At 35.7% G+C, this 27,729-nt stretch overlaps 1 long non-coding RNA gene across 3 annotated transcripts in view; it reads right to left on the bottom strand.

Annotated features, from left to right (window-relative positions):
- The window catches only part of LOC148051406 (uncharacterized), a 291,091-nt gene that overhangs the window by 17,972 nt on the left and 245,390 nt on the right, over window positions 1–27,729 (bottom strand). For 2 of the 3 annotated variants that reach the window (XR_015699859.1, XR_015699861.1), the window contains exon 4: window positions 8,278–8,316. This is a non-coding gene — a long non-coding RNA (uncharacterized LOC148051406). Of the gene's footprint in view, window positions 1–8,277; window positions 8,317–11,712; window positions 11,900–27,729 lie in introns of those variants that run through there. The other variant, XR_015699863.1, reaches the window with a different exon arrangement.

Raw genomic sequence — 27,729 nt, 5'->3', positions numbered from 1 at the left:
TGTTTTCTACAAGATTTAGGTTCTTTATTTCTAGTGTATCTTCTACCCCAAACATACGTTGCCTGAAGCCACAGGATGTAAATTTTCTTTACTCAGAAATACTTCTGAATTCATTAGCCTTCCTAGTTTATCTTGGCATACGCAAGTAAGACAGCCTTCCAAAGGTGCAATACATGGGATGAATCATTTATCTGCAAAGTAAATGAGCTGAGAATATAGGTCATCAAACATTATTCAGCAAATATTCATTACTTTGTGCTGATTTCTTGATATCCAGTATATTGTGTGGTTAGATTTGTTATAGTTTTACTACCATTTTGTATGTATGTATGTATACAATGTATTTATCTTTATAATGGACTTTTTATGACAGCAATAGGGTTGTATAATGTTTTCTGATGTTATTTATGTATATCTGTATTGCACGATATATATATATATATATATTAGATGTAAACTTTACCATAATGAATAATAGCTTAGAAGAGAGGTTCTATACATAATATATATGGAATCTTAACTGTCCTATACATAATATACTTGGAACCTTAACTGGCCTCTATTTCACAGAATAAACAGATCCTACCTGCTGGAAATAAAAAAAAAAGTGAACTCTGCTGTCTGAAACTGTTCATATCCAACATACTGTGTTATCTTCCCTCAGATACCTGAAAAGATCCTAGAGAAAGTGCCTTCTCACTGCATTTGCCTTCTGAGCTCTCCAAAGTTAAGCCTAGAAATTATATCCAGCTCTTCCTTCAGCACTTGTGCCCTCTTGTTTACACATCTGTAATACACAACTATAATTGCAAATTACATAGACATGCTCAAGCTAGCCTGGACAGGCTTCTTCAGCCAAGTATCTGTGAAGCAGCACATATTGACCTCTATGGAGCCATAATTGCACCGTTATAGGAGCTATATTGATAAAAGTGTATCTTTACAGGCTGTACACTGCATTGTAGGCATGCACTGTCTTAAACATACACATTTATTTAGCATTGCCTTTCATCTTTACTGGGAAATAACAACTACAAGTAACTAGAGCAGTTTACAGATCTAAATCTGTGATAACTTTGTTTCCCTGTATAAAGGTATATTGGGACAGGTAGAAGAAGTCAGGGTTTTAAAGACAAAAAACCCTTTGAAGTGTTCTGATCTCAGAGGTTACTCTCTCATCTCCATCCTATGTAGGTTTTGACCAAATATTTGGAGACTTTCCCAATGAAGGCCAATAATATTCCAGCTATTCCATGTAGGTGGTTAGCTGTAGAGCTGTTTCCAAAATAGCTTGTAACGTATTTTTGTAACCAATGTTAAATAACTAAAGAGAAAGGGGTGGGGAGACACCTTCCTTTTTCTGAGAGGCAGTATTGTTTTCACCAGGTGAAATTTATAGAAGATGAATCTCAGTCACCTCTCTCTATTATGATTTTAATGTCTTATATTCACTAGTGTTTGCTCTAAGACCTTGGAGATTAATAAGGTGCAGGAAACCTAAGGACATCCTTCAGCATCAGTTGGTTCACAGACACCACTCACCATTTGATCAAAAAACTGCTTCTTGTAACTCAGCTGAATTTACTAGGGTCAATAAAATGTGTTTTTAAAGTGACTCAGAATATCTTAGTGCAGGAGCAGTATAATAGTTGCATTCTATTTCATCTTTGTTGTAGTTTAGCTATGAACTGGCTAATTTGTACTGAAGAAAACATGGAAAATTCAAAATTCAAGAAAAAAGTGCTTTCACTGAACTAAATGGTGCAAAAATACTGTATTGTTGGTTTCAAATGAATGATTCTGGCATTACGTTTCATAGAATGTCTTGCTTTCTTTGGAGGAAAAATACAAAGCAGTAGTGGTTTTCTTCATTTTTACTAAGGAATTTGAGAAAAATTCTGGCTTTGTAGAATTAACGCGATATTTTGCCATTCACTTCGATGGATCCTCTTTTTGTTTCTAAGCCTGCTGTTTTTTTCAAGTGAAATGTTTTCTTCTAGTGTTATGTCTGAAATAAGAAATAAATATCTGCAAATTGAAATTTCAGTTTTAATGCTTCTTTTATGAAAAAAAACCTCAAAAGTTGTTTGTGAAGGGCTGCTGCCAAATGAAGAAAAAGCATGTCATTCTCTTTGCTTCATTCAGTTCATGCAGCTTTGTAAAAAAATTGATTAGATGTACTCTTCTCGTAATTTGAGCCTAGTACTCCTTCTAAGCATTAAGGCAATAAATTTAACTCTCCCCTGATTATGAATTGCCAATTTGTTTAAAGATGTACTTTCCCCTTCCTTTCTCAAGTTCAATGTGCAAAATTCTATGTATTTCTCACTCTCAGTTAATATCACACTTTTCAGAGATTTTGCAGTTTCCCACCTGGTTTTTTTTAGTTATTTTGTCTTTTGCTACTATCTTCTGTTTTAATGAAAAGCATGTTAATTTTCTTTAAGCCTTAGTTGGATTTTGATGCACTGTATCAGTCTGATTCCAATAAATATCTTTCCTCTTCATGTAATAGTACATAAAAAAGATAATGTATAGACTTTCCCTGCTAGTCAATGACTTCTTGTGTAATGTGTCTTAACACTTGAAACATTAAAAAATAAATGTGAATTTCCATTAATCCACATGCAAAATGACTTGAAACAGGAGAAAGGATACATTTTAAAATACGTTATGATTTTTTCTAAGTTATGCAGCTCCTACTGTTATAAAGTTTCAGGCATTTTTAATGCCTGAAATTAAACAACAATTCACTGCAAGCTTCCATTTGAAGGTTTACTAGAAAGAGAGAATGCATGGGTTTTTGCTCTTTTCATCTCAGATATAGAACTAAATCAGGTTTTGTTTTAACTAAAAGAAAGCATGACCTGGTTGTCATGGTTACCTGTCTGTGTTAGACTTATCACTGACTGAACCATTAAGAATCATTCTACTAATATACAAATGGACTTGACTACCCTTTATGTTACTTTAGCAATAATAAAAAACATAAAGGAGAATGGAGTCTTACATTACACCTAATTATTGCCCTTTTCATACTGACAGATTGTTGTTTACAATAATGGAGTGGTACGTAAATCTTTACATTCATCTTCATTGTTCCTATATTGATCTACCAGAAAATTTGAAAGGCTTTAGAGTAAGTGGACTGAACACAATAAGGGTATGAACTTAGGTTAAGCAGTATGTATAATATGTAATGTGTAGCAGTTTTGTTCTCGAGGAAACAGTTGCTCCTTCTTCTACAGCAAGAAGCAGAGTGCCTGAATATAAATGAATATAAAAGAAAAAATAATATAGAACATCACCAATTAATTTAATTGACCTTCTGGTATTCACATTAAAATACTCACTTTTTATAATATATATCTTCAAAAGGGCAAAATTTGACTTGCAGTAATTAAGACAACTTAAAAGTGCTTCTCCTCATCTCTATATTTTATTCCATTACTAACGGAAAATCTGACAGTAACAGAAAAATTTAAAACAAATTATTCTTGAGATAAGTAGCTTACGTAACAGTGAATCATTAACTGCATTTCTTTCCAAAGCTTCTTATAGTCTTGAACCTTTCTGTGGAGTACAGTCTGAAAAATGTTCACAGCATTCAATTTTTTCTTTGGAATTTGCTAGGTAGAATTGGCATAGCACAAAATATAGGCATGTGGGAGTGAAAAAAAAGGCATCGTGTCATTCAAGCTCCATTCCTTCCCCTATATGAAGGAGAACTCCGTTAACCGTATGATCTACTGAAAAAGGCAACATCCGCAAATAAAATTTATGAGCTGCTAGTCATCAGATTAAGAGCTATGAGTGTGTAAATGTTGAGATTACTTAATTAAACTGGAAAGGAAAAATACCTTCCATAAGATCAAGAAGGAAGGAAAAGCTTAACTGGGACTTCTTCTGGTCCTTGCTCCTAAGTGGGAAGCAACCTAACAGCAAAATGAGTAGGATAGCAGGAGGCAGAGCTCCTGATGCCTGGCTTTCAAGCTAAAGCACCCTTTTCCTTTCCTTTGCCCTGTACTGGAGGTATTGCTGAAACTGTGGGCTTCAGCTGGGGGTCACGTCATTGCTCATACCAAGCCTACGCACAAACAGTTTGCTCAAAGGCATACATTTGCTCTGGATGAGGTATGGGCTTATTTATCAAATTGACCATGACACAATATGAAGTATTTATTAACTTTAATCTACTATGCCAGCTTTGTCCCAGCTGGAGTGGCATTGTTTTATCCAGAGTGAAGCCTGACAGGTCAAATTTTAGCTACTGCATTGAGAGAAATAAATTTTAAACAGTAAAATGTGCCTAGCACTCTAGATTGTGTGAACAGAGGATTTCTTAACTTTTATCCTCCATAGACTGGGGGATTTATTGTGCTGTTGAATAGTGGCCTACAAACTGGTGGTTTCCAGCCCCAATCCCAACTCAGACTCACGAAACACTTATTTTCAAAAAATTAATCATGGATCATAACTTTATCTCAGAAACTCTTAACTAAATCTAGCCTTAAGCTATAGTTAACCCCAGTCTGGTGGTCAGATCAGCTTTCTGCAAAACGGGTATTGTCTGTCTGGTAGTTGCAGGCACAACCTATTACTTCTCTGCTGGACAGCACTGATGGTTATTTTGCTTCTGCCTATCAGTAGGAAAGTAGAAGACACATTATTATCATCCTAGCAGCTTTCAGAGGATAGTGACTAAGCATAGACTTACATACCAGATAACCTGTGAGGTTCTTAGGGACAGTTTTCTGTTCTAGAAGGATTGTCTATAAAGCCAAGGCACATAACTGAGGTAAGTAGGAAGTATATATATTTGAAAAATCAGTCAGAATGATATTTTTTAACAATATTTGGGAAAACTTTTTATTTGAAATTCCAGAAGATCTTTACAACACTTACATGGGGCTTACTACAAATAGTTCTATGAATATGGTTTGTTCACTCTTAGAAAGAGGACATTGGTTCCTCAAAACCAGTCATAGCTAAAAGAGCTTACATTTTCAGTGCACACTAAGTCTGAGCATTGAACAGATGTCGCCCCTGCTTAACAGGTCTGTATCACTGTTTGAAGAGAGGTCATTAAGCCTGGATCACCAGACTGTAGTGTAGCTCTGTGTAGCATCCTCTGTGCACCTATGATTCACATCTGTGAGCATGGTGGGAAGAAAATTATTTAAACTTGTTAATTCACAAGGATTAGAAATTTGAGTTCGTAAGAAAACAGAAACCCTGTTTTACAAAGTGACAGCATGACACCTCCTCCCAAGGACATTAGAACTAAAGCACACTCATTAGCTCAGAACAAACAGCAGATGGCCCTTGGAGTGTGGGATGCTTATTTGGAAACAAATTGTGAGCAGGGAAACAGAAAATCAACAGGTTTTATCCAAATAAAAAGGTACAGGGCCAAAGAAACAGCTGGCATAAACTGGCATATCTTCACTGAAGTCAATTCAGGAAGACACTCCCATTTCTGTTAGTGGAGTCCTGGACACCAGAGCTTTCCACGATTAGGAAAGGTTGCAATTAGAATGGGGGTCAGGGGGAAGGGAGTATAGCCATGAATTGAACAAAAAAACCCTAAACAAGCAAGTTGGAAGCTATGCTCTGGAATACATTCCAATCAGATTAATTTTGGATTAATAAAAAAAAATGTTTTGTTTTCATTGGAAAACATTAAACCACTTGTATTTGATTTTGTCCCTTTAAAATGTGAGTGAAAAGATATTTCTGGCAACTCATTTTGAAATCAAAATTCCAAACTTTTCAATTTAAAATGTCACTATTAGGAAACAGAGCTTTATATAAAAGTATAATTTCAGGGAATTTAATCTACTTTTGGAATGTTTAGATTCAACAGCTGAAAAAAAATCCAACAAACTTTAAAAATAACTTTAAAATACCCTTTACTTTCCCATTTATATAAAATATATAGTGTTTTTCTTCTGACTCATAAAATCTGATAAAGCATCAGCTGCTATATAAAAAAATATGAAATAAGAGTGGTCAAAGGATGTAATTTCAATATTTAGATAGTGTCAAAAGCAATCTTATATAAAAACTCTGCCAAGAACTTGAAACAAACCAAAGTGTTGACGAGATCAGCTTTAATTACTGTTATTTTTTTGAGAGGCACTTGGTGGCTTTTTGATTAGTTGAAGATATTAAATGGCTCGTGATATTTCATGTTCCAGCTCCCACTTCTATAATGCTTCAGCGTACCTTTCCAACATTATAATCATGACAGGCTCTTTGCAAGGTAAGCAATGTGGCCCTATGAAGATGAGGTGATGGTGCACACAGAGGACAATTTTTGAGCTTTCAGTAAGAAATAATGGTCCAATACTTTGGTACTTCACCAATACAGAAATAAGTAAGAAATCAGTAAGAACATGCAGCGTTTATCCAAGGAACTGATTGATAGATCTGGGGCAGGATCTCACAGTAGCTTAATATGTTCTGCAACCTGTTAGAGGCTTTAAATCTCAGTGCCCTTTGGTTCCTAACTACTTTTCCAACAGTAGGATCGTATTTACAGCTTGATAAACTAAGAAGTTTTTTCCTTCTAAGTTTTTATTACATTAGCTCAAGTTTTACAGCTTGATAAGTATCCTTTTCTGCTAAGATTTTGGTTTCTTATTAAATTTATTTTCTTAGAACAAAGTTCTAAGGTATGGGATCTTTTTACAATCCATATAACTAATAGATTAGGAGCTGGAAATTATTTACTGAAATGTTCTGTGCTTTCTGTAGTACAATATTTACATAAAATTTATTAAAACAAATAAAAATGTTTTGGACCACTAAAATTATGTTGCAGTTTCTCCAGAAGGGCCAAATGTGGAAACTGAAAAGTCATACAACATACGTCTATGACATCTGCCATTCCTTTTTATTAAGTTCAACTCTTCAAAGATGTATTTCAGTAAGTAGAATACAGATTGGCATTCAAATTGCTTATAGAGTGTTTGTTGTGGTATTTATACTATATTAACAATTTCTAATAATGTATTCTGTATGTCTCATCAGTGATGTTTATTACTGAAGATTCATAAACTGCTACAGCATTATCAAAAATATCTGAAGAAATAACCTTCTGAGAAGCCCTCCTGGATTATTTACAGGTATTTTCAACAAAATGAGGGACTTTACATAATCTTGTTGGTGTTTTCTGGTTCTAGAATTAGGAAACCTAAATTTGATTAGAGTAGTTTTGGATATGAAAACCAGAAGACGGAGATGTTTCTTTTACTGAAAATATCAGTACATTTGACTAGGTGTTGCAGTTGCAAAGTAAATTTCAAGTGGAACAACATAATGATGTTGGAATTCACTTCTAAGATCTCAAAAAAGCCTTCTAGACTGCTCACTCAAAAATCTTTCAATTCTCTCAATTTTCTCAGCTATTTAGAATAATACAAATCTATTTACTTTTACCTCTCTTTACAAATAAAGAGAATCAGAACGTTCACATGACCTAGTGATGTTTAGAAAGAAATATTGGATATGATTTGGCAATATTGTCTAGGTCAGATCTAATAATCTATCACTGCCTCAAGGCAAAGCAATATTTTGAGCTGAAATAAAAATATCCCAGTGTTGAAGATTTAGAAGAACATCTGTAAGAATGCGGACAACTTATTAGCTATTCTGCACATTCGATATGAACACTATGAAATATCCACCAACTGCCAGATTCCCTTCCTTTGTACTAAATTTCACTCTGAGTTAATTCTACAAAAAAGCTAAGATCAAAGACTAGATTAATTTAGTCTGGTTTTTAGCTGCAACAGAGAGGAAAAGGCCAGTTCTTCTAGGAGGAAAGGACTAATCATCTGAAAACAAGTATCAGTACTTATCCAGCATATTTATTAATGACATGGAAAATGTTGAGCAATTCTATTAAATCATTTCAGTTTTCAGTTTTATGAAGCACTTCAGAATGATTTAACCAAACTAAGTATTTAGGCAATGTGGTGACAGGTGTCAATACAGGAGAGAGGATAGAGGCAGACATTAAGAGCTCTTCAAAGTACATGAGAATAGCTAACCGTAGAGACTATCCTGTCTTAGCTCTAGTAATACCCTTGTGCTAGCTGTACCACTTTCCTACCACAGTGGGAGGAATCTATGTTTCAAGCCTTCTTTTCCACAGATTTGTATTACAAAGCAGTCACAGTACAGTTTTTTTATCTGTTCTTATGAACTCCTACTAGACTGAGGGGAACTGAGTCCTACCAATAGATAACTGATTCACTGTTTTTTACTTACACATTTTGACATTGTTTTTCCTCTTTACTGTGCAAGGTCCTGGAAATACAAAAAGAGACAGATTTGCCTGTGAATTATTACAGTTGTTTGATCAATGTCAAGGAGTACCATCTTTGTCTGGTAGACACAAAATATGCCCTTCAGCTGGAATTTGGAAGATCTCCGAAGCTGTAATGAGACAAAATAATTTTGATATTAACAAAAGTAGGATTATTCTGTCCTAATTATATGATAGACAGATACAGACCAGTATATCTGTAAATTCCTGTGGAACTTGTGGTTTCTGCTCCCTATTGAATTGCCTTCTATAAACTACCATGTGAGAAATTATTGCAAGACCACGTTCAATTCTCCTGTTGAGAGTAAGTTTCTTTCATGGCTTACTTAATGAAGAAAAGCTTTGCTGCCACAAAGTAGATAAAGCACTTCTCATAAGAGTTAAAGCTGTATAAACCAATGTTCTCTGTTCCCATATGTAGAGATTTTGTATAAGGATATGTATTTTTTCCCTTTTATTTTTTATCTTATGAAATGAAATTTTTAAAATTAATCTAAAGAAACCCAGTCACAAATTAAAAGAAAAAGGGAGCATTTTGAAATAGTAACACAAGTGTTATTTTAAAAGGAAAAGCTGCAGTCTAAAGCAACTTTGATAAACATCCACATGAGAAAAGGAGGTCACTTGATTCCAGACAGATACTGTATAAAATGGGATGTTTTTTCTTGTCAGAAAATGTCATTTTGATTCGTTGAGACCAATATTGTCCTCATCCTCTACAGTTATACTTTTAGCATGGATGGGGGGGGCATTGTTTTGCTGTATCAATGGACGTTTAGTCTAGACTGCAGTAGAAAATTAAATTAGAAGATACAAATGATAACTCTTTTACTGTCAGTCACAGATATGATCAGAAGACCTGACAAGTAATATGGAGAACATCAACGGTAGATATAATTAGCTGCTCTGAAGTATTAGAAAATGACAAATCTAAATTACGTATTCTTGCGGATTTAACATATCCTGTTGCATTGACCCAGACCATTAAAGGTTAAACTTGTAAGTAGTTTTCTGGAAGGATGTGTGAAGTCCATGCAGAATAAGCAAAGCCATGCAACTCATATCTTTATTATATCTGTGAATTCATTGTTTGCTAAAATTATTTCTGAGACTTCCAGAGATTATGCTGTGTTGCGAAGATAAAGAAACAATTATAGTACTGTAAGGCTTCTCCCAGAGGAAACTCTATAGCACTTAACCAAAATTTCCTCCACACAGGTTACTAGACTCTAGAGGCAAAGCTAAAAATTGTTGTGTCTTTCTAGATTAAACCACTTGTTGAACTCAACTCAGCATTCACAGATGGAAAAGGACTTCATCTGGTCTAACAAGAAATTTTCCGTTTCAAAACAGAAAACCTTTTTAAAAAGTAGGTTTATCATTCCCATCCAACTGATTCAAATATGCTTAGTGTTTCACTTTTCTTCATGTAAATCCTGAAGACAGTGGCTTTTGCATGCAAAAGAGAGAAGATATTTCTGTCTCCCCTGTACAACCTCTATTCACGCCAGTTCTACTAACCCCACCACTCTCCTTTTCACATAGGCCAGTGGCTGGTAGGCAGACAGAACAATCCTCATGGCTTAGGTCAGTGCAACTTGATCTGCCATCTATAAAAGCTGAAGTAAATCTGCAGAAGTTGATGAGCCTCCTCATGCTGCTTTCCCCTGCAAGAAAGGAGGGGCTGAACTAGAACTCTCACTCACAACCAAGCCCTTTGCTGCTCCTGGGAAAAAGTGGTGCCACACCATCTCTTAATCAGGTTACCCACTGTTAACTCTTAATCAAGCTGGAATTTTTTATCACTTTCTGATATAGAGGGAATTGCTTGTACCATAACAACAGCCCTTTTTAAGGATAATTTTTGTAAATTCCATACAGCATGGCTTGCTCTACTTTGAACTTCCTATAAAGACAGCACTAATTATATCTTATGCATATTTTGATTTCAAATGTATTTTTGAATTCTATAAAAATAAGCATAAATGCTAAAAATAATGACCATTTTTTTTTAATATACTCTCCTTCTGGGAAAATAACACAGTAAGATTTAAACCACATGACAGAATGACATGTTATTCAAGTACAAAAAAAAAAGTCTAGTGAAACAATTTCTAGTAAAAATGTTGTGTGGCTTTCACGATAAATTAGGCTTTTGAAAAGAAATAATGTTTCTGAAGATCAATAAAAAGTCAGTTTTCTCTGCTGCCCTCTATGTGTCTTCCTATTTTAGGTCTGATCCAGCCTGGCTGCCTCTTGATACATCCCCGCTATCAGATGTCAAGCATCCTTTATCCTACTCAGTGGAGAAGAGATGCGTCCAATGAGTGATATAGAGCACCTAAAGTTAGCTACCTACACTTTATCAAAACCTAGAGAAGCCAGACTTTGTGTGTTAACTAATGAAAGACTACCCTGCCTAGACAAAAGTTTGTAGGTGTTTGCCACAAAGGCTCAATGCTCAAGAAACAGAGTTAGGATGACTTTGTCAGCTTGATTTTTACCAATGAATTGGACTGAGATTAATAACATTCTGAAGTCCCAAATGGATCGCTGCTCAAGGCAATCTTAAAATTTATTGTTGTATGTATAGAAGCAATTACAAGATTTAGTACATGATTTTTCAGGCAAGTATGCAGATTAAATAATAATGTTCTGGATAGTATTTGGGGAAAGAGGGAAAGAGGGAGAGAGAGAAATATATTCCACTGACAATAAGCAGGAATAGACTGGTATTTTAGGGAGTAGTTTTTCTTTTATATACGTATATAATATTTTGGCTAGTGTATGTACTTTTTCTTTTAGGATAGAGTACAGTCATTACTCACTGCAAAATCTGAATCCCTGTAGCATAAAATAGGCTAGTAATAACTCTTACAGACTTCAGAGAGTCTTTGGCTCACATATATTTAGTGTCCAAAAAGTCAAGGCTGGAATAGAGTCTCAGGGAACAGCTGCTCACTTCACATATTTTAAATCAGGATTGAAGCAATTTATTGATTTACAAATGACACTAATTAACTCATAATCAGTGAACTATACAGTCAGGATCAATATGAGCAGCAAAACATGTATAAATGACAACTCTAAACACTTATAAAATGTTAATAAACACCTATAAATTTCTAAACACCCTGCTAGAAATAATTTCAAAATGTTCAGTCACACAAACATACACATGGGTTGCAAGCATCGTCCCACCTCTCCTGGGAGCACAAGTTTCCATGTTTCCACATACCTCAAGTTGGAAACATGGGTCATCAGGCTTTGTGAGTACCTGTGCTGCTCCCTGCAACCCATTAATGCACAAGTCCACCAGAAAGCACCCCTTAAGCTCACACACACACACCTGCAGCATGGGTCCCAGGTGCTGCACACTGAGCTGTTAGAGCCCACCACGTGCAGACCCCTTGTGGCGTCTGACAAGGCAGCTGATTTCACCCAGGTAGAGGTGGCAGTGTGACTTCGGGCACCGTCAAACCAGGTTGTCAAAAGTGGGTTTGCGAGTGCTCCCGGAGAATTTGTTCACCATTGCTCATTTGCGTGCTTCAGGAGTATTTTGTTCTGTTGGGGAGAAGGAATGTGAATATTTTGATCTTCTTAGCATTTTGGAGGGAAGAAAATGTGCATAGAAACAGGTCAAAAATTATAAAAAGGATGTTCCCAAAAAAGTCAAACAGAGTTTGAGCTATGTGTTAAAAATGGCCCAACAGGATTCTCATATAATTACTTTTGGAAATTTATTACCTTCTTGGCTCTCTTGTGTGAATGTATACATATTTATATGCATATATACATACATATACATGCATACACACACACACTATACTACACACTCTTCATTTACATTGTTTATCTCCAGATAAGAGACAAACAGTATATTTCGATCTTAAGATATATAATCAATGTCATTGACGGCCTGACTTCTGAGATGTTGCCATTTCAGTATGTTAATACTGTATTTCTACATATTTTTTTTTCTGAACTTTGGACTTTACTTTCTCTAAAGGAGGGAATCTTTGTTACTGTAAGCTTTACAATTGACTGTAGAGTTGTCTTGTGCTGAGTGCCACCAAGTAGCCATAATTCAGCAAGTAAACCCTGTGGTATATAAGATTTTAGCTCATATCCTCTATAAGACATGAGTGGAAAAATGCTATTTTTATTCCTTATTGATAACTCCATACTTTTTTGAGAGTTATGAAAAAGACAGAACTATAAATTAGCTTTAATCAGCCAAGAGGAACAGCAGGTGACAGAATGCTCATTAAGGTGTCAGTGTACATACTATCTTTCAGTTTGAAATAAATGGAAACAAATGTAACTTTTGCTATGCAATGAAAGATACTTTACTGCCATTTTGGAAGAACTTTGTTTATATGCCCATGAATAGACAAGATGATTATTTACATGTGTCCTTACATTCCTTAAAGGTGCCTCTTTCATTTTATACTTATGTATTATTATTTACAATCCAATTCATTTGGAATAGACAAAATTTCTCAAATTTTTCAGGTATTGTGTTATTTGTCCACATCTGAAGACTCTTTTGGGATAAAAACCTTTCAGTAAAGGCTTGTTGATCACTGTTCACATACTGCCCAGCTGATAAAGTTCATATTCTCTCTTCACTCTGTCTGAATTAGACTGATCTGTGCTTCACCAGTTTTTTGGGTTTTGGTTTTGTTTTTTTTTTACTTTCTTTTCCCTATACTTTTCATTTTCTTTTCCATAGGTGTTTGATTTTAAACTTGGGAGTATCTAACCCGGACCTGTAAGACCCTTAATTTTCATCACCAATATGGATGGTGAATACTGTCCATTTCTTAAATGTAGTCTATCAATGTCAGTATCTTAGGCTGGGGGCTTATGTTTTGGAAAGTATTTGAGGATTGTCACTACAAAAGGGCTATATGAATAAGGTGCCATATCAAATATCTGAGTCATAGATATTGAAATCAAATTGTATGGTTGTCTTGAACAGTATTTCTAAAGATGTACAAGTATTTATAAAAAACCTATGCAATCTGTAAAATTTTTAGCCATAAATAAGAAATATTTCCTCCTCTTTCAGACTTCCCATCTACAACTCTATTGACCTGGGAAATGTATTACTGGTAATAAGAATTATTTAATTGCTTTTATAGCCTCATATCTTTGTCCAGGTTAAATAAGGAATTGAGATTTACCGTTACCATAAGTAACAAAGCCTTGATTAATTCCATCATAGTACCTACTCTAACATAAATTTGCATTGCCAGGCTCTGAATTTTCAGGACAGAAATATAATAATCAAAACATATTCTCTGAAGAATGTAAATGTAGCTAAATACAAAGTTGGTGCGGTACCAAAAAAGTCAAAATGAATAGAGGAAGGACGTCAGACTCATAAAAATACTATTAAACTAAGTCACAGATTGCTACTTACTTTCTCTTAAAGATTTGCTGAAAAAGGCCAATGACTTCAGTAGATGAATTATAATTTATAAAAATCTACCAAGGTCAAGGCTGTCAGTTGTTTAAAAAGATCTCTCAGACATGTATTAAGATTAAATAGATCAAACCACACTAAAGCAAAGCACTTGGCATCATGATATGGGTTCTTCAGTCAAGTCAGATGCAGTTTGTATGTGCAACACAGCACCCAAGCGAGCTCTAAACAACTCCAAGTATCGCAGCATTGACTCTGTTTACTTAAACTGAATATCCCCCTAATGTAGCCAAACGATTTCACATATACCAGGTTAACCTGGGTATCTCATGTGCTTCTGAGTGGTGTTACTTAGAGACAACCTCAATTTTCACTTCAGTTACCTGAAGTGAAATTTCGCTTCATATGCAAGGGAATGTGAATACAAGGATTATGTTACTGGAGTTAGTTTATAATGAAATCATTAACATTTCTTAATGTTACATGCTCCTCTGAAGGAAGGCAGAATGTATACTATAAATACAAGGGATTATTGCAACAACAGAATTAATGGATGTGCTTTTCACAGGCTCAGTCTGAATTCCCTTAAGCTAGTTGAAAGATATCCATCAGGTGAAAATAGTACATAGGTTTTATTAAATGGCTTTTGTATACAGATATAAGGTAAAGTAGAACTAGAATCTTAATAAATTATATTGAAACTCAGCTGTCTATCCACTTATCTGCATTATCTGTAGGTATCAATCAGATAATCTTTTAATTTTTAGATGCAAAGTTGTCTACTGGAATACCTAACTTTGTTAGAGGTGCATACTCTGTAGCTTTTCCATGGGTAAACCTGAATGTTTTCAGAAGAGATTAATAGATGCTAATGACAGTCAGGCAGTAAGCCCCATTCTCTGTTCTGTCTTTCCATCTTGAAGAAAACAATATTTGTATTTCAATTTGAAAACAATTTGCCCATTTTATTTTTCTTATTCAGCCACTAAACTGAAAAAATCAGTCATTCATAATTTTACTCTTGATGTCTGGTCACCAGAAAAGGAATAGTCAATTTAAATCATATTCAGTCAAACATACCTGAAAAGTAAATTAAACACTCCTATCTGCAAAGCATAACAGTTTCCAGGGGGCATAGCCTGAATTTATCGAAACATTTTTTTCAAACCAGACACATTTTTTTTGCTAGCACATTGAAAACATCATGATACAGAAGATAATTTCTTTAATTTCCCCTTTTACTCTAAGGACTTTTTTTGATTGTCTTAATCACAAGAGAACATTTGTAGTTTGTCTCAGCGCTACAGTGGTGTTGAACATGATTGAAAAATTACTTCCATTTTCATAACATCCTTCAAACCCAAATGTTGCAGCAGATTCTATTCCTCATAGTAGTCTCTTTCTGATTATTTTTTCTCTCACAGAATTTATACTTGTTGAAGAATAGTGATTTCTGTGCTGTATCTATTCCTACATCTCCTATACCTAAGTTTAGTTCTGTCACCTTTGACTACATGCAATTGTGTTTAATATTGGAAAAAAATTCCGTGTAAGATGTAGCATCTTTAATCATGCACTTCACAGAGCAGGCATACAATCTTTTTTTCTGTCTCTCAGCTCTAAGCTCATTCATAGCAAAGCATTTTTTCAGCTAAGAAAGATCAAACATTTTGGCCCTGTTGAAGTGTCTACACTCCAAGGAACTTGTGAGAAATATAGGCTACATTAAAACCAAATGGTACTATTTTCAGTTTATTAAACCAAGTATATAGGTAGCAGTACATTTTAAAGGTGAGAAAAATGGTGCTTGTAAGCCCAGAATTTTTTAAAACACAACAAACACTTGCATGATGTTATGCTAATCAAATAGCATGTATCATGTTACATGATCAAAATATAAAATCAACAGTTTTATTTAATAACATGTTGTAGAGTAGCTTTAGATTAGCCAGCCTCAGTCTAGTTCAGTAGAACAGAATCTGCCCTTCAACAGTCTCAAAAATCAGCATTCACTTTCATTTTGAAAATGAAATTTTTTCTTAGTGATCCTCTGAACTCCATTTTCAGGAAAAGTAAAAAGTATTTCTTAGCTCTCCTCCAGTCAGTAACTCCTAAAGTGGATGAATTTTTCACGTGTCTCTATCTCATTTACTAAATATTTTTTTAAGTCATATGTTAAGTTTGGAACAAGTGAATGCAAAAGCTTTACTGTATCACAAAAAAATAAATCCATAATCATATATTTCCATTCGCTCATATTTTCATATTTCCTTAGTCAAAAAAATAATAAGTGTACAAGTAAAATTTAGATTTGCCTGTTTGACAGCAAGTCATAGAATCATAGAATTGTTAAGGTTGGAAAAGACCCTTAATATCATCGAGTCCAACCGTTAACCTAACACTGCCAAGTCCACCACTATACCATGTCCTCGAGCACCACATCTATCTGTTCTTTAAATACCTCCAGGGATGGAGACTCAACCACTTCCCTGGGCAGCCTGTTCCAAAGCTTGACCACCCTTTCGGTGAAGAAGTTTTTCCTAATGTCTAACCTAAACTTCCCCTGGTGCAGCTTGAGGCCATTTCCTCTCGTCCTGTCACTCGTTACTAGGGAGAAGAGACCGACCCCCCCACCTCGCTACAACCTCCTTTCAGGTAATTGTAGAGAGCAATAAGGTGACCCCTCAGCCTCCTCTTCTCCAGACTAAACAACCCCAGCTCCCTCAGCCGCTCCTTGTAAGACTTGTTCTCTAGACCCTTCACCAACTTCACTGCGCTTCTTTGGACACGCTCCAGCACCTCAATGTCCTTCTTGTAGTGAAGGGCCCAAAACTGAACACAGGATTCAAGGTGCAGCCTCACCGGTGCCAAGTACAGGGGCACTATCACTTCCCTGGTCCTGCTGGCCGCACTATTCCCGATACAAGCCAGGATGCCATTGGCCCTCTTGGCCACTTGAGCACACTGCTGGCTCATGTTCAGCCGGCTGTCAACCAACACCCCCAGGTCCTTTTCTGCCAGGCAGCTCTCCAGCCACTCCTCCCCCAGCCTGTAGCATTGCATGGGGTTGTTGTGACCCAAGCGCAGGACCTAGCACTTAGCCTTGATGAACCTCATACAGTTGGCCTTGGCCTATTGATCCAGCCTGTCCAGGTCCCTCTGCAGGGCCTTCCTATCCTCCAGCAGATCGACACTCCCACCCAACTTGGTGTCATCTGCAAACTTACTGAGGGTGCACTCAATCCCCTCATCATCAATGAAGATGTTGAACAGGACCGGCCCCAACACTGAGCCCTGGGGAGCACCACTCGTGACCGGCCGCCAACTAGATTTGACTCCATTCACCACCACTCTCTGGGCTCGGCCGTCCAGCCAGTTTTAACCCAGTGCAGAGTGTACCCATTCAAGCTCTGAGCAGCACGAGACTGAAAAAATAGAGTTTGGTGATCCCCAGACTTTCACACTGATGAGCTGCGGGTCAGTAATTGGGCAATTATGATATTAGTTGTTAACATGTCATACATGTTCTCTTAAGAAAAAAACCCTGACTTCACCAGAAGGGCTATAGTCTGTTCCCCTGTTAGCTGGAAGGGTACTAATTGTGTATGAGGTTGCATGTGATGATTAGATCCATACTAGTTTTGCTTCTTTTCATATGGACTCCAGTTTTACAGTGGTGTAACCACACTAAATTGATTGAAGTTACTGTGTAACTATGAATTATTCTCACTTTGACACCAATGACAGAAAAAAATACATCTAAGTACCCTGGAAAGTTGACGTATCCAGAGAATTTTCTGGGTAGAAGACTTAAATTCATGTATTATATTGCCAGTTTTTCCATCTGTTTCCATTACCATTACACTTTGAGTTTCTTGAAATATATATTTTACTCTAGATTTTTTTTAAATCTTATTAAATGAATGACAGTTCATTCATTTAACCAAATCATTGCAGTGGATTTAAACAAGATTTTACTCTTGTCTGAAGTAGCTTAGTCATGCAAAGGCATCACAGAGGTCCCAAGTACTGACATACAGTTGCTTTTGAGAATTTAGTTCAAGAAAATGTGTGATATTTTTAATCTCTATTTTTAAATCCAAAGTTCAGTTTCATTGGGAAACTCCAAAACTGTTATACAAATGTCTACTAAACCATTTTAATCTATATGCTTTCTTCTTTCTCTCTCAGTTAACCATCCCATAAATTCACAAATTCAGGATGAAAATGAGAGAGCAAGCATTCTTCATACGGCTGTCATATCTCTTTTGCAGTAGACTGCTATAACACCCAATACAATATTTTGTAGAGATATCTAGGCAAGCACAGATGCCAAAAGCAGTGTAAATGTGTTACTGCAATACCCCAACTAATGTAACTAGATTATTTCCACTTCAGTGTCACAATGTAGTACCAATGCATTACATAAATATATCCAAGTTTAATATGCACAGAGAATTCCAGTTAATCTAAAATAAATGGCATATTTCAAATAAAATTGAATTGTTCAAGGATTTCATGCATAGACTATATAGTCCCTGATATCCTTCAAGACTGAAAATTCAGTTTCTAATAATATCAGCCCAGAAGTTCTCCCTTATTCAGTGTGAATTAGTCTGTACAGGGGACAATTTAAAGTTGGCCCAGGGACATCCACATATATCACAGTCATTTCTGGGGCATAACCTAAAGTAATTGTATACAGTTTTGTGAGATATAATTTTCTTTGTATTCTCACTTTCAGTAACTCATTGCTTTTAGCCTACAGAAGACAGAGATATAAGTTCATGTTAAAAAGACAGTTTAGCTCATAGAAACAAAGGATATGTGTATTTGACTTCAAATACATGTGCATCACACTTTATGTAGAACAAGAGTAGAGTACAACAGTCTATGCTAGATATAATATAAGCACAGAATGCTTGCCGAAATCTGAGGGAAGTTTGCCCAAAATAAAGCAGTGATTCTTTTGTTTTGTGATTCTAGGATTATAAAGAGGGAACTAAGGAAAATGTTCTTAATCTTAAGAAAAAAAAATATATTGGGTGGGAAATACAGATTCCCTGAGTGGGAATTTTAGAGGATTTCATAAAAGATAAGAAGGAAAATCCTGTTAAACGTCAATGATTTTCTTAATATTCTCATATATATTACATAATGCTGAAAATCCCCTCCTTCCAGACCTTGGTAGTGGTACCTGCAGCACTTGTTTTCTAATTTAAACCAAATAATAGGAATATTAAATTACAAGTTCAATGTCTTTGTGTCTATATCTTCAAAAATTAAAAAAAAAAGCCTTTGTAGATTTAATACTACTCTGTCTTTGCTCCTTTGGAATGTAAAACCTTTCTTGCTCATAAACTTATTCACTTTTTAAGCAAAACCTAAAACAGAAAAGAGAATATTATTCTAAGTTGGTCGAGACATTGTTAAACATCATTTTGCTGGTTAAGAAAACTTCAAATTAGAAAAAAGACATTTAGAACAGGCTAACCTGGCTAGTGGCACATTATACTCTTTGTCTCACCAAATGAACTCCAAATTTATGTAATCTGTGGGCTATATTCTTCTCCATATAAGCTCTCTTTTTTAATGGTTTCTATGATCACACCAAATTTCCTTGTTTAATGAACCCAAAGGTATATTTAAAGCACAGTATGAAAAGTATGGGAGCTCTAAGAAACAGAATAAAATTGCTATTTATTAAATATTTCTACTAAAAAAAATGTGACAGGGTATCTTCATAAAATTGGTAAAAAAAGAAATATGTGATTTTCATTATAACTTATCAAAAAAGTTGTTTGTTAAAATTTTCCCTGTATTCATCTAGAGATGCATGTGTGATGAAAATATCAAAGATTTTATGTCAACTGTTCAATGACTCACTCAGAATGATGGTTTCTTTGTGTCAATGACAATTTGAAAATTGTCCCTGACCTCCAAATCATCTCTGGGAATGACGGCATCAGTAGCATATTTGTGAGCTGCTGAAGACCAGGTAAGCAATCATTGCATACACCCACAGAATTCCAAATAAACAAACCCCAGAATTTTGTCAAATGTACCTAGGATTCAAGAAAGCTGAAGAGCAAGTGCTGATGCCATGAATTGTCAGAGTCAGTCTCACATAGCAATTCCTATCTTGTTTTGAGGAATCCGTAAAAACAATGAACACAGGTTAGATAATGCTGTTATAAGTTTGACCATAGACACAGAAAGGCGCAAGTCTGGAGTGAGTGACTAAACTAGAATATATAGTCTACATAGTCTGTACAATAGAGAGAGGTGTTTCATGACGTGAGACGAGCTGTTTAACTTTTCTTGGGAGAGGCTTTTGTTGTTGTTTTTGTGAAACTATTCCTTATGTGTAACGAAATAGTAATATTACAAATGTAGGCAAAAAACTACAGTGAGATAATTTAAAAGGGAATGAATTAATCTAATTATCAAAAGGTTATGTGATGAATTAATTCTACCGTAACTACCATGAATCTTATGCATTTAATGCTATAACAATACTATCACTGGGTATGATATCTGCATATTTTTTAACTTACAGCCTTTACAATCAAGGTATTTGTCTTTTCATACTGTAAACTCTTTTATTTAATGCACTAGTTGCTATTTCAACCCATAAACTCAACACAACTGAAGTAAAGTTGCAGCAGATGCTTTCTACTTGATTAGTGTCTGTTTCAGTACCAATGACTATTTCATATAACGATCATCACTCTTAGAGAATAGAGACAATCTGATGCAGTGTTAGATTTTCTGTTAGATAACCAGAGGAAGAAAGGAGTTAAAGAGAGGGGGAGGTTAAAAAAAAAAAAAGAAGAAGAAAAAAAAAAGGGAAAGAAAGAAAAATGTCCTAGAAAACCCAGCAAGTGCTAGGTTCACAACCACCACCATATTAAAACTACCAGAAAAATATTTCAAAGCTAAAGAGAAAAAATGTTGTAGCAGCAGATGTGAATTTTGGAAGAAGGGGATAATAGGAGACAGTGGAGCTATGAACAGAAAATTATTTGGCAAAGCCACTCTCGTCGAAAGACCACCTACCCTTGGTGGTGTGTGTGCCAAGAAATTGTTGCAGACATTTGATAGACAGAGTGTTTTCAATTTTGGTACAGGAGATATGCATGGGACTTGCAAAGCAAAAGAAGTTGACACTGAACCACATCAAGACTGAAACTGATGCTAGCAAACCTCTGCTCGTTCCTGGCATATGTAAGTCTTCTGCTACGGCTATTAGACACCGTCTGGTGGAAAACAGTGGGACCAAAAATACCACCAAATTCTTCACCTCTTCTTTCCTTTACTACCCCAGTTAACTGACTTTATTTCCTTCAAATCAGTGTGAAGATGACAAGAATAAGACTAAAAAGGTTATGAGGGGGAGGGGAGTTTTAAACCAGGTTTTGAACATAAATTTTGTAAGGAATGACAGACTATAGGCTGAGGAATTGTTCTTGTTTTTTTGAGAGTTTGGTAAGATAGTCGCACTGAGTAGACTTTCTTCCTGGTAATGTACAACAGCAACACATGAGGAAATTATGACTGTAAAACATTTTTATTTATTTAAAGTTTTCTACAGACAAAAAGGTTTCCCTGAAAAACTTTGTCGTGAAAACATACTGTTATACTATGCGATCCACATTTAATTTTTGAGAGACAGTCAACCAAATTGGCTTCAATGTCCCATAAGAGTCCATCGAGAACTGTGAGGTACTGAGTTCATAGCTATTATAGGTAAAATTCTATGCTGTGAGGAAAGGTCCCACCAATACATTTGTTCTTGTGCAGACTGCATCAGAGAGCGAGGCACAATTTCTACATTCAGTAATTTTCCCTGCGTGGGGGCAATGGAGGATAGCTAAAAGGTACTATTTACCCTAGAACATCATTACTTATTGTCTTTCACATGATTGTTTCCTGTAGTTACAGCAAAATACTGTATTTATCCCAGTGACATCATTTTCTGCCATGATGTGTGTTGAAGATCCCTGATAACTTGATTGTTGATAGGAGGAAAGAATGTTTAGTGTTTTTCTCTGTCCCTAAATCGAAGTGTAACATCGTAGGTACTGATTCTTGTTAAGCTTTATTTGGCTAGCTAAGGTCAGAGTTAGGCCAATTAACTTCCAGATTTTGGACTAATAAAAAAGACAATATAGACAACAACCTCAGATGTCAAAGCTCATGAGATTATCTGATCATTCCAGGCCACTGAATCCAGTGTCCTTTGCAGTGTACAGTACCCTAATTGTACATTGTGCCTAACATTAAAAAAGATATATATTATTTTATTGGAGTTGAGACATGCCTACCTTGGTTAAATTCCACATCAGGTTATTAAGATGGTCATTTTAGGACACCATAATCCATTCATTCTAGTTTATGTCAGTTTATCCACGGTCCTGACAGTGTCCAAGTTGAGGGATAAGGAGGAAATGTAAACCTATTTTTCTATTTTCTCTTACTTTTAAAAAATGTAGGGTTTCTTCCATTACATTCCCTGAGAAACAAAAGATACAGAAGTAATCTGAAACCTTTAGATACTTCACTAGCACAAAATAAAAATCACTTCTCAAACCTATACTCTCAAACTGCTCTCCATAAATAGTGGCATTCTGAACATCTAGATCTCACTGCAGATCTCTTCCCAGAAAAAATGCCTTACTGTTATTGGTGAAAAGACAGAATAAAACTGTACTGAGAAATAGTATTTAAACAGTTGTTTTAACCTCAATTTGATAGCTTTGATGGCTACCCAAATCATCTGTGGTGTGATATGTCTGCTCCTAAAGAAAACCTTTCTTTTGATAATCTTCTGTAACATTGCTAAAAGCAAATTACCTACTAGGTATGATCCACTGGAAAAGAATGAAAATCAGCAGACTTAATTCTCTGTTGTCTTTTACATTATACTGCCTTGGTTTTGAATGGTGTCTTTGTGTTTATTTTAATAACAATGTAGAATAGAAGTAAATTGATTCTATTCTGATATAACAATTTGTGCCCACTTTACTTTTTATTTACATCATTGCAATCAGGAATAAGGGTCTAAATCTGAAACTCAAACTGGTTAAACCAACTTCACTTCAAAAGTAAGCTAGCTGAATGTTACCATCTCTGAGGTTTCTCAGTTTCCTTTAGAGAAACTCACTTTCTAGTATAAATTGCCTTGAAATCTAAGGAATAAAAATAGTGCTATTTTTATTTTCACTCTGATGACAGAAAAGTAGAGGTGCCTGAATGATTGATTAATGTGTTGCTCCAATTGTTCTTTAACATACAGCCATTTTAGTTTGGTACTATGTCCAAGCTAATGAGACTGATGAAAAGCAGCTTAGCTGAAGTATGGCATCTTACTAAAAAAAACAGCTTCTAGATGGTTTATGCCAAGCTGTCTAGATACTCACTCCAACTACGCCTCACTGGTACTAATGACAATCTTTCCTAGTTTAGGAGTAATTTCACAAGAACCAGATCATGAATCACCATACCAGTGTGTCTTATAGCTATCAAATCTCCTTTTTTATCTTTATAACAAGACATTACTTTTTTTTCTCCAAAATTCATATAAAAGTGTAACAGGCTAATTTGAATTTTAGTAAATAACAGCTGAAACATCTCTGATCTTCTATTAACTTTCATAATAATAATTCTTTCAAAAGATGTTTAAAGCCCTGCATAATCACCAGATAAACTGATGTATCTGCAATTTCCTTTCAGAACTACAGACACTGTGCTTACTTAGCCTTCAATTTGATCTATAACTGCTCTTATTCATCTGCAGTATAGTGCACCAAGTCTTTTATAGTTCTAGAGCAACAGTTCTCTGTTGTGCCCAAGCTGGTCACAACAACCTTGGGTTTGTTTCCATCATGGTGTGATAACACCCCATCCCTTCCCATTGCAGAATTACTACCCTTATTTAGAATCAAGGCAAAAACTTAATTTTATTTCTTAAATATTTAGTCTGTATCCTATTCTTACCATACAAAGATGACTGTTCTTTCCCTTAATCCTCTTTTACTTATATCACTGATCATGTTTTTAACTTCCTATACCACACCAAGTTTATGTAGCCTGTCTAAAACTACAAGACGTAACTTGTTTTCTATCTCTGCTTTCATTCTAAAAGCCTTCTTAATGCAGTGATTAATTCAGCTAGTTCTTTAGCCTTCTTCTACAGTATTTTTTCCTTTCCTTTCCTTGAGTCACAAGTTCTGGTGTTTGTTCTGTTTTGTTTTGGTTTGGTTTGGTTTGGTTTTATTTTATTACACAAATATACACTTACATGATGGAAAAACTCTTTTTAATCATATGTATGATTGAAGTGTTAATAATTTGTATCTGTTTCCCCCTAGGCTCAACATTCTTTCTAAACTCCATTAGATGATAAATCCATGAAAATATGGACAACAAAATTAAGTCTTTTAAAAACAACAATAAAAAACATTTTATCATTCTATAGAGAGCAAAGAAGTGTCTAAGAATATGTGTGAAAACAAGGCTGTAAACGATAAACTTTATGACAAAGAACTTAATTACAACTAAGTAATTGAGAAATCACAACAAGTGTTAAATAAAACATCAACATTTGAGGGAAAGAGTAAGCTTTGGTCGATCTTGTCAGAACTGCAATAAATAATGAACATATTTGCCTAAATTAATGGAGTCTGAATGGGGGCTATACGATAACAAGGCCAGAGATATCTCAGGTGAGCGGACATTCAAGCTTAGTGACTCCTGCTGAACATATTACTACTGACCCCTAATAACAAACAGACAAACAAATACAGGTATAAACCTAGTGGTTCGAGATCACCTAAGTTCAGCAAAGAAGGGAGTTGGTACACAAGTAGTTCTTTCTTTTCTTAAGAAAAGAAAAGATCATCACGGAAGCATAAATGCTCTTATAAGCACTTATGAAAAAAGACAGTGAAGATGGCATCCCCTAAGCTCTTGCTGAAAACAAACCATTTCATTTTGGTCACCTCTGTCAGTGATATTTGCTAAAGGTGGCCAGGGTCCACCCAGGAAGCCAGGTCATGAACAAAAGGGGAGGGCGGCAAAGGCAGAGCTAAAACGTTGAAAATGGTCCATGCAGGAGACAAGCTACCCACAGTGCAGAACAGAGGTCTGTCCAGGAGGCAGATAGAGACAGGGATGTAGACCAACACTCCTACAGCATCTCTGGGGCAGATACTGAGGGCCCCAGGCTGGGCTGAAATGAGGTCCTGGGCCATGGGCAGTGTGTGGCCCCAGGGAGGGTGGTCAGGGCCATTGAGGGCTGGTGGTGCCCTCAGGACTCTGAGAAAAGAAAGAAAAAAGTACATGGCGAGACAGAGCATCAGATTAGTGATTGTAAATTAGAGGTAATTGGAAACAAAATTAATGACGGAGACATTTATAGTGAGAAAGAGGAAGAGCTAGCAGGGAACATAACCTTAGCAACATCAAGAGGAATTCTATTTTTACCAGGAGGAGACATCGAGCTGACCATTACACTGTTCCAAAGAACAAAAGTGTGATTTATCTTTCAGCAGCAAGGATATTTAGTGTGAATCTGAGGCTGCAAATTATTTTTAAGGTAAGTCCACAGTACGTACAAGGTGTCCTTCATGTCAAGACAGTGATACTGCTCTATTCTGCAGTGAAATGATTCAAGAACAATAATGCTGAGAAGGGTATCAAAAGAAAGGGGTGGGGAGGATTACAATGATCTGAGTGGAATTCTTCAAATCCCTAGAGAAGGTGGTAAAAGATGACAAGATAGTAAAGATCACTAGGCAACAAAAGAAAGAATTCTGTAAAACTATCAGGAGTTTAGACTGCACGGTCACTGGTAAAAACAACTTATGTTTTAATCTTATGTAGATTAAGATCAACACACAGACCCTCTTCAGCCACTGTCAGATTTCCCCTGGGCTATTAACATACTTTGTACATTCTGTTCCTTTAATCTAAATTAGGACCACATCATCTTTTTACGGCATGGCTTCACATTATAGAGATGGTGTAGCAGTATTTATCTTTTTTGTTAAGAGCATTGCCTCTGTGGAAAAATGTAAGTCCTTTCTGTGACTGTTGACTACCAAGGAAATAAATAACAGAGTCCAGTCCTTTCCAGATAGTATTTCTGATCAAAACTAAAACCAGTGAGAATGATACTATATTAGTGTGGATTTTTTCTTATGAATTACGTCAATATCTTCTGCAGTTCAACTCTGGGATCCTGGTGAACAATGTCTTCAGATGGATTCATTACAGTAGACCAAAAACAATGTGCTCACTCTCTTTTCCAAGTGATCTGATGCTTTCGGTTTTGGCTCACCTGGCTCACCATGGTGTGCTTGAGGACTAACAGTTGGTGTAAGCTTTCAGGTAAAAGCCATCCTTGACTTTTGATAAAGGAGACTTTTGACAACGTACATGAAACCCTTTACTTGGCTTCTCTAACTAGCTTGATCATTCTGTAAACACTTCTTTAACAATTAAAGCTAAGAAATCAATCTAGCTATACAACATTAGAGTACAAGCAGAAGTGATCAATCTGTCTCTCCTAATGATAGTTTTCAAATGACAAAGGTGGTCATAGAAGTGATCTGACCAATGCTCTGCATTTGTCATGCCATTTGTGAGATAGGAAGTTGTGCTCTGGCATTCATTACCAGCTAGCAGGGAGGGCTTGATGGGTTTTTCCCGTGAGGCTAATATTTGATTTTGTGGAGTTCTTCAGAGGCAAGGGGTCTACATCCTAGGGTCTCTTGTAAAAAAGGAGTTTTGTCAATTATAGTGAAAACTAGTCTGTGCGAAGAAGCACAGAAAAGGTGGAGAATTAGCAAAGGAATAGTTCTGCTGGTGCTTACCACGGTTAAAGCTGTTTCACATCATAGGAGCCTAGAGGTAGCCTGCATTGTTTGGATAAGTGTATTCAAAAGACTCATTGGCACATACAGAAATTATTCATGTGGCATGGAATAACCACAGCAGAGCTAAATTTAAGTGTGTAATTTTGGGAAATCATCTAATGATGTTTCAGAGTTTCAACTCAAGACAGTTATGTGTCAATCAAGGAGTGAATAATTGCTCTCTAAAGCACTGAATGAGCCTCATTAGATCCAGAACATTGTATACATAATCGCATGCTCAGGTATTCTAACAAAAATTCATCAAATTGGGGTTGATAATTCCCAACTGGAAAACAGCAAACAAAGCAGTTGGCTCAGATCTTCTCAGCAGGCTATATAAAATACAAATTTGCATTACTTTCTTCTCTCTGAGAGATGAAGGAGAAAAAATCTAGTCCATAAGGATGACAAAACAGCTCTGCAAGTGACTTACTCTGTAAGTCTAGTAATGATTTTCTCTGTTCTGCATCAGTCTACTTTGATATAGATTGTTTTTCTGGTTAACTTTTAATATCAAAGAAATAAACACAACTGGGTAGGTGCAAAATGTTCAGAATGTGCTATTAACAAAACTTGTCTGTAACTATACTAAAACCTTGGTGCAAACCAGTAATAAAGTTGTATTTGTTTACCCTTTTCATGCATCAGCAATATCTGTATATAAGAATGCAACTACTCTTAGATATTAATTTTCCTTTTCTTCAGTGGAATTACAGAGACAGTATTAGAAATAACAGTTTAAATTATTACACTTGAAGAGTGAAAAGGAGAAAATATGAAAGTATTGTAATAAAGAAACAGAGAGGAAAGACAAAGGTGGTCAGGAAGAGCAGGTAGATAAAATTCAGGCTGTGTTGAAGTGTGCAGAGAAGAAAGAGAAAAGTGTTAGGTATGAAAGAGCACGTACATGCATTTTTTTTCATTATTATTTTACTCAGATATACTCAGGGTATTGTCCCACATGTCCAAAAACTTTTCTTGGGCAATTTTCATCTTATGGTGGTGGCCAGACTTGCAGGTACGCACCATGGTTTTTAGTTTAT

This window comes from Nipponia nippon, unplaced genomic scaffold (assembly GCF_047370975.1).
Source record: "Nipponia nippon isolate SJK-2023a ecotype South Korea unplaced genomic scaffold, ASM4737097v1 scaffold_6, whole genome shotgun sequence".
NCBI lineage: Eukaryota > Metazoa > Chordata > Aves > Pelecaniformes > Threskiornithidae > Nipponia > Nipponia nippon.
This window is presented reverse-complemented; position numbering and strand designations above follow the sequence as displayed.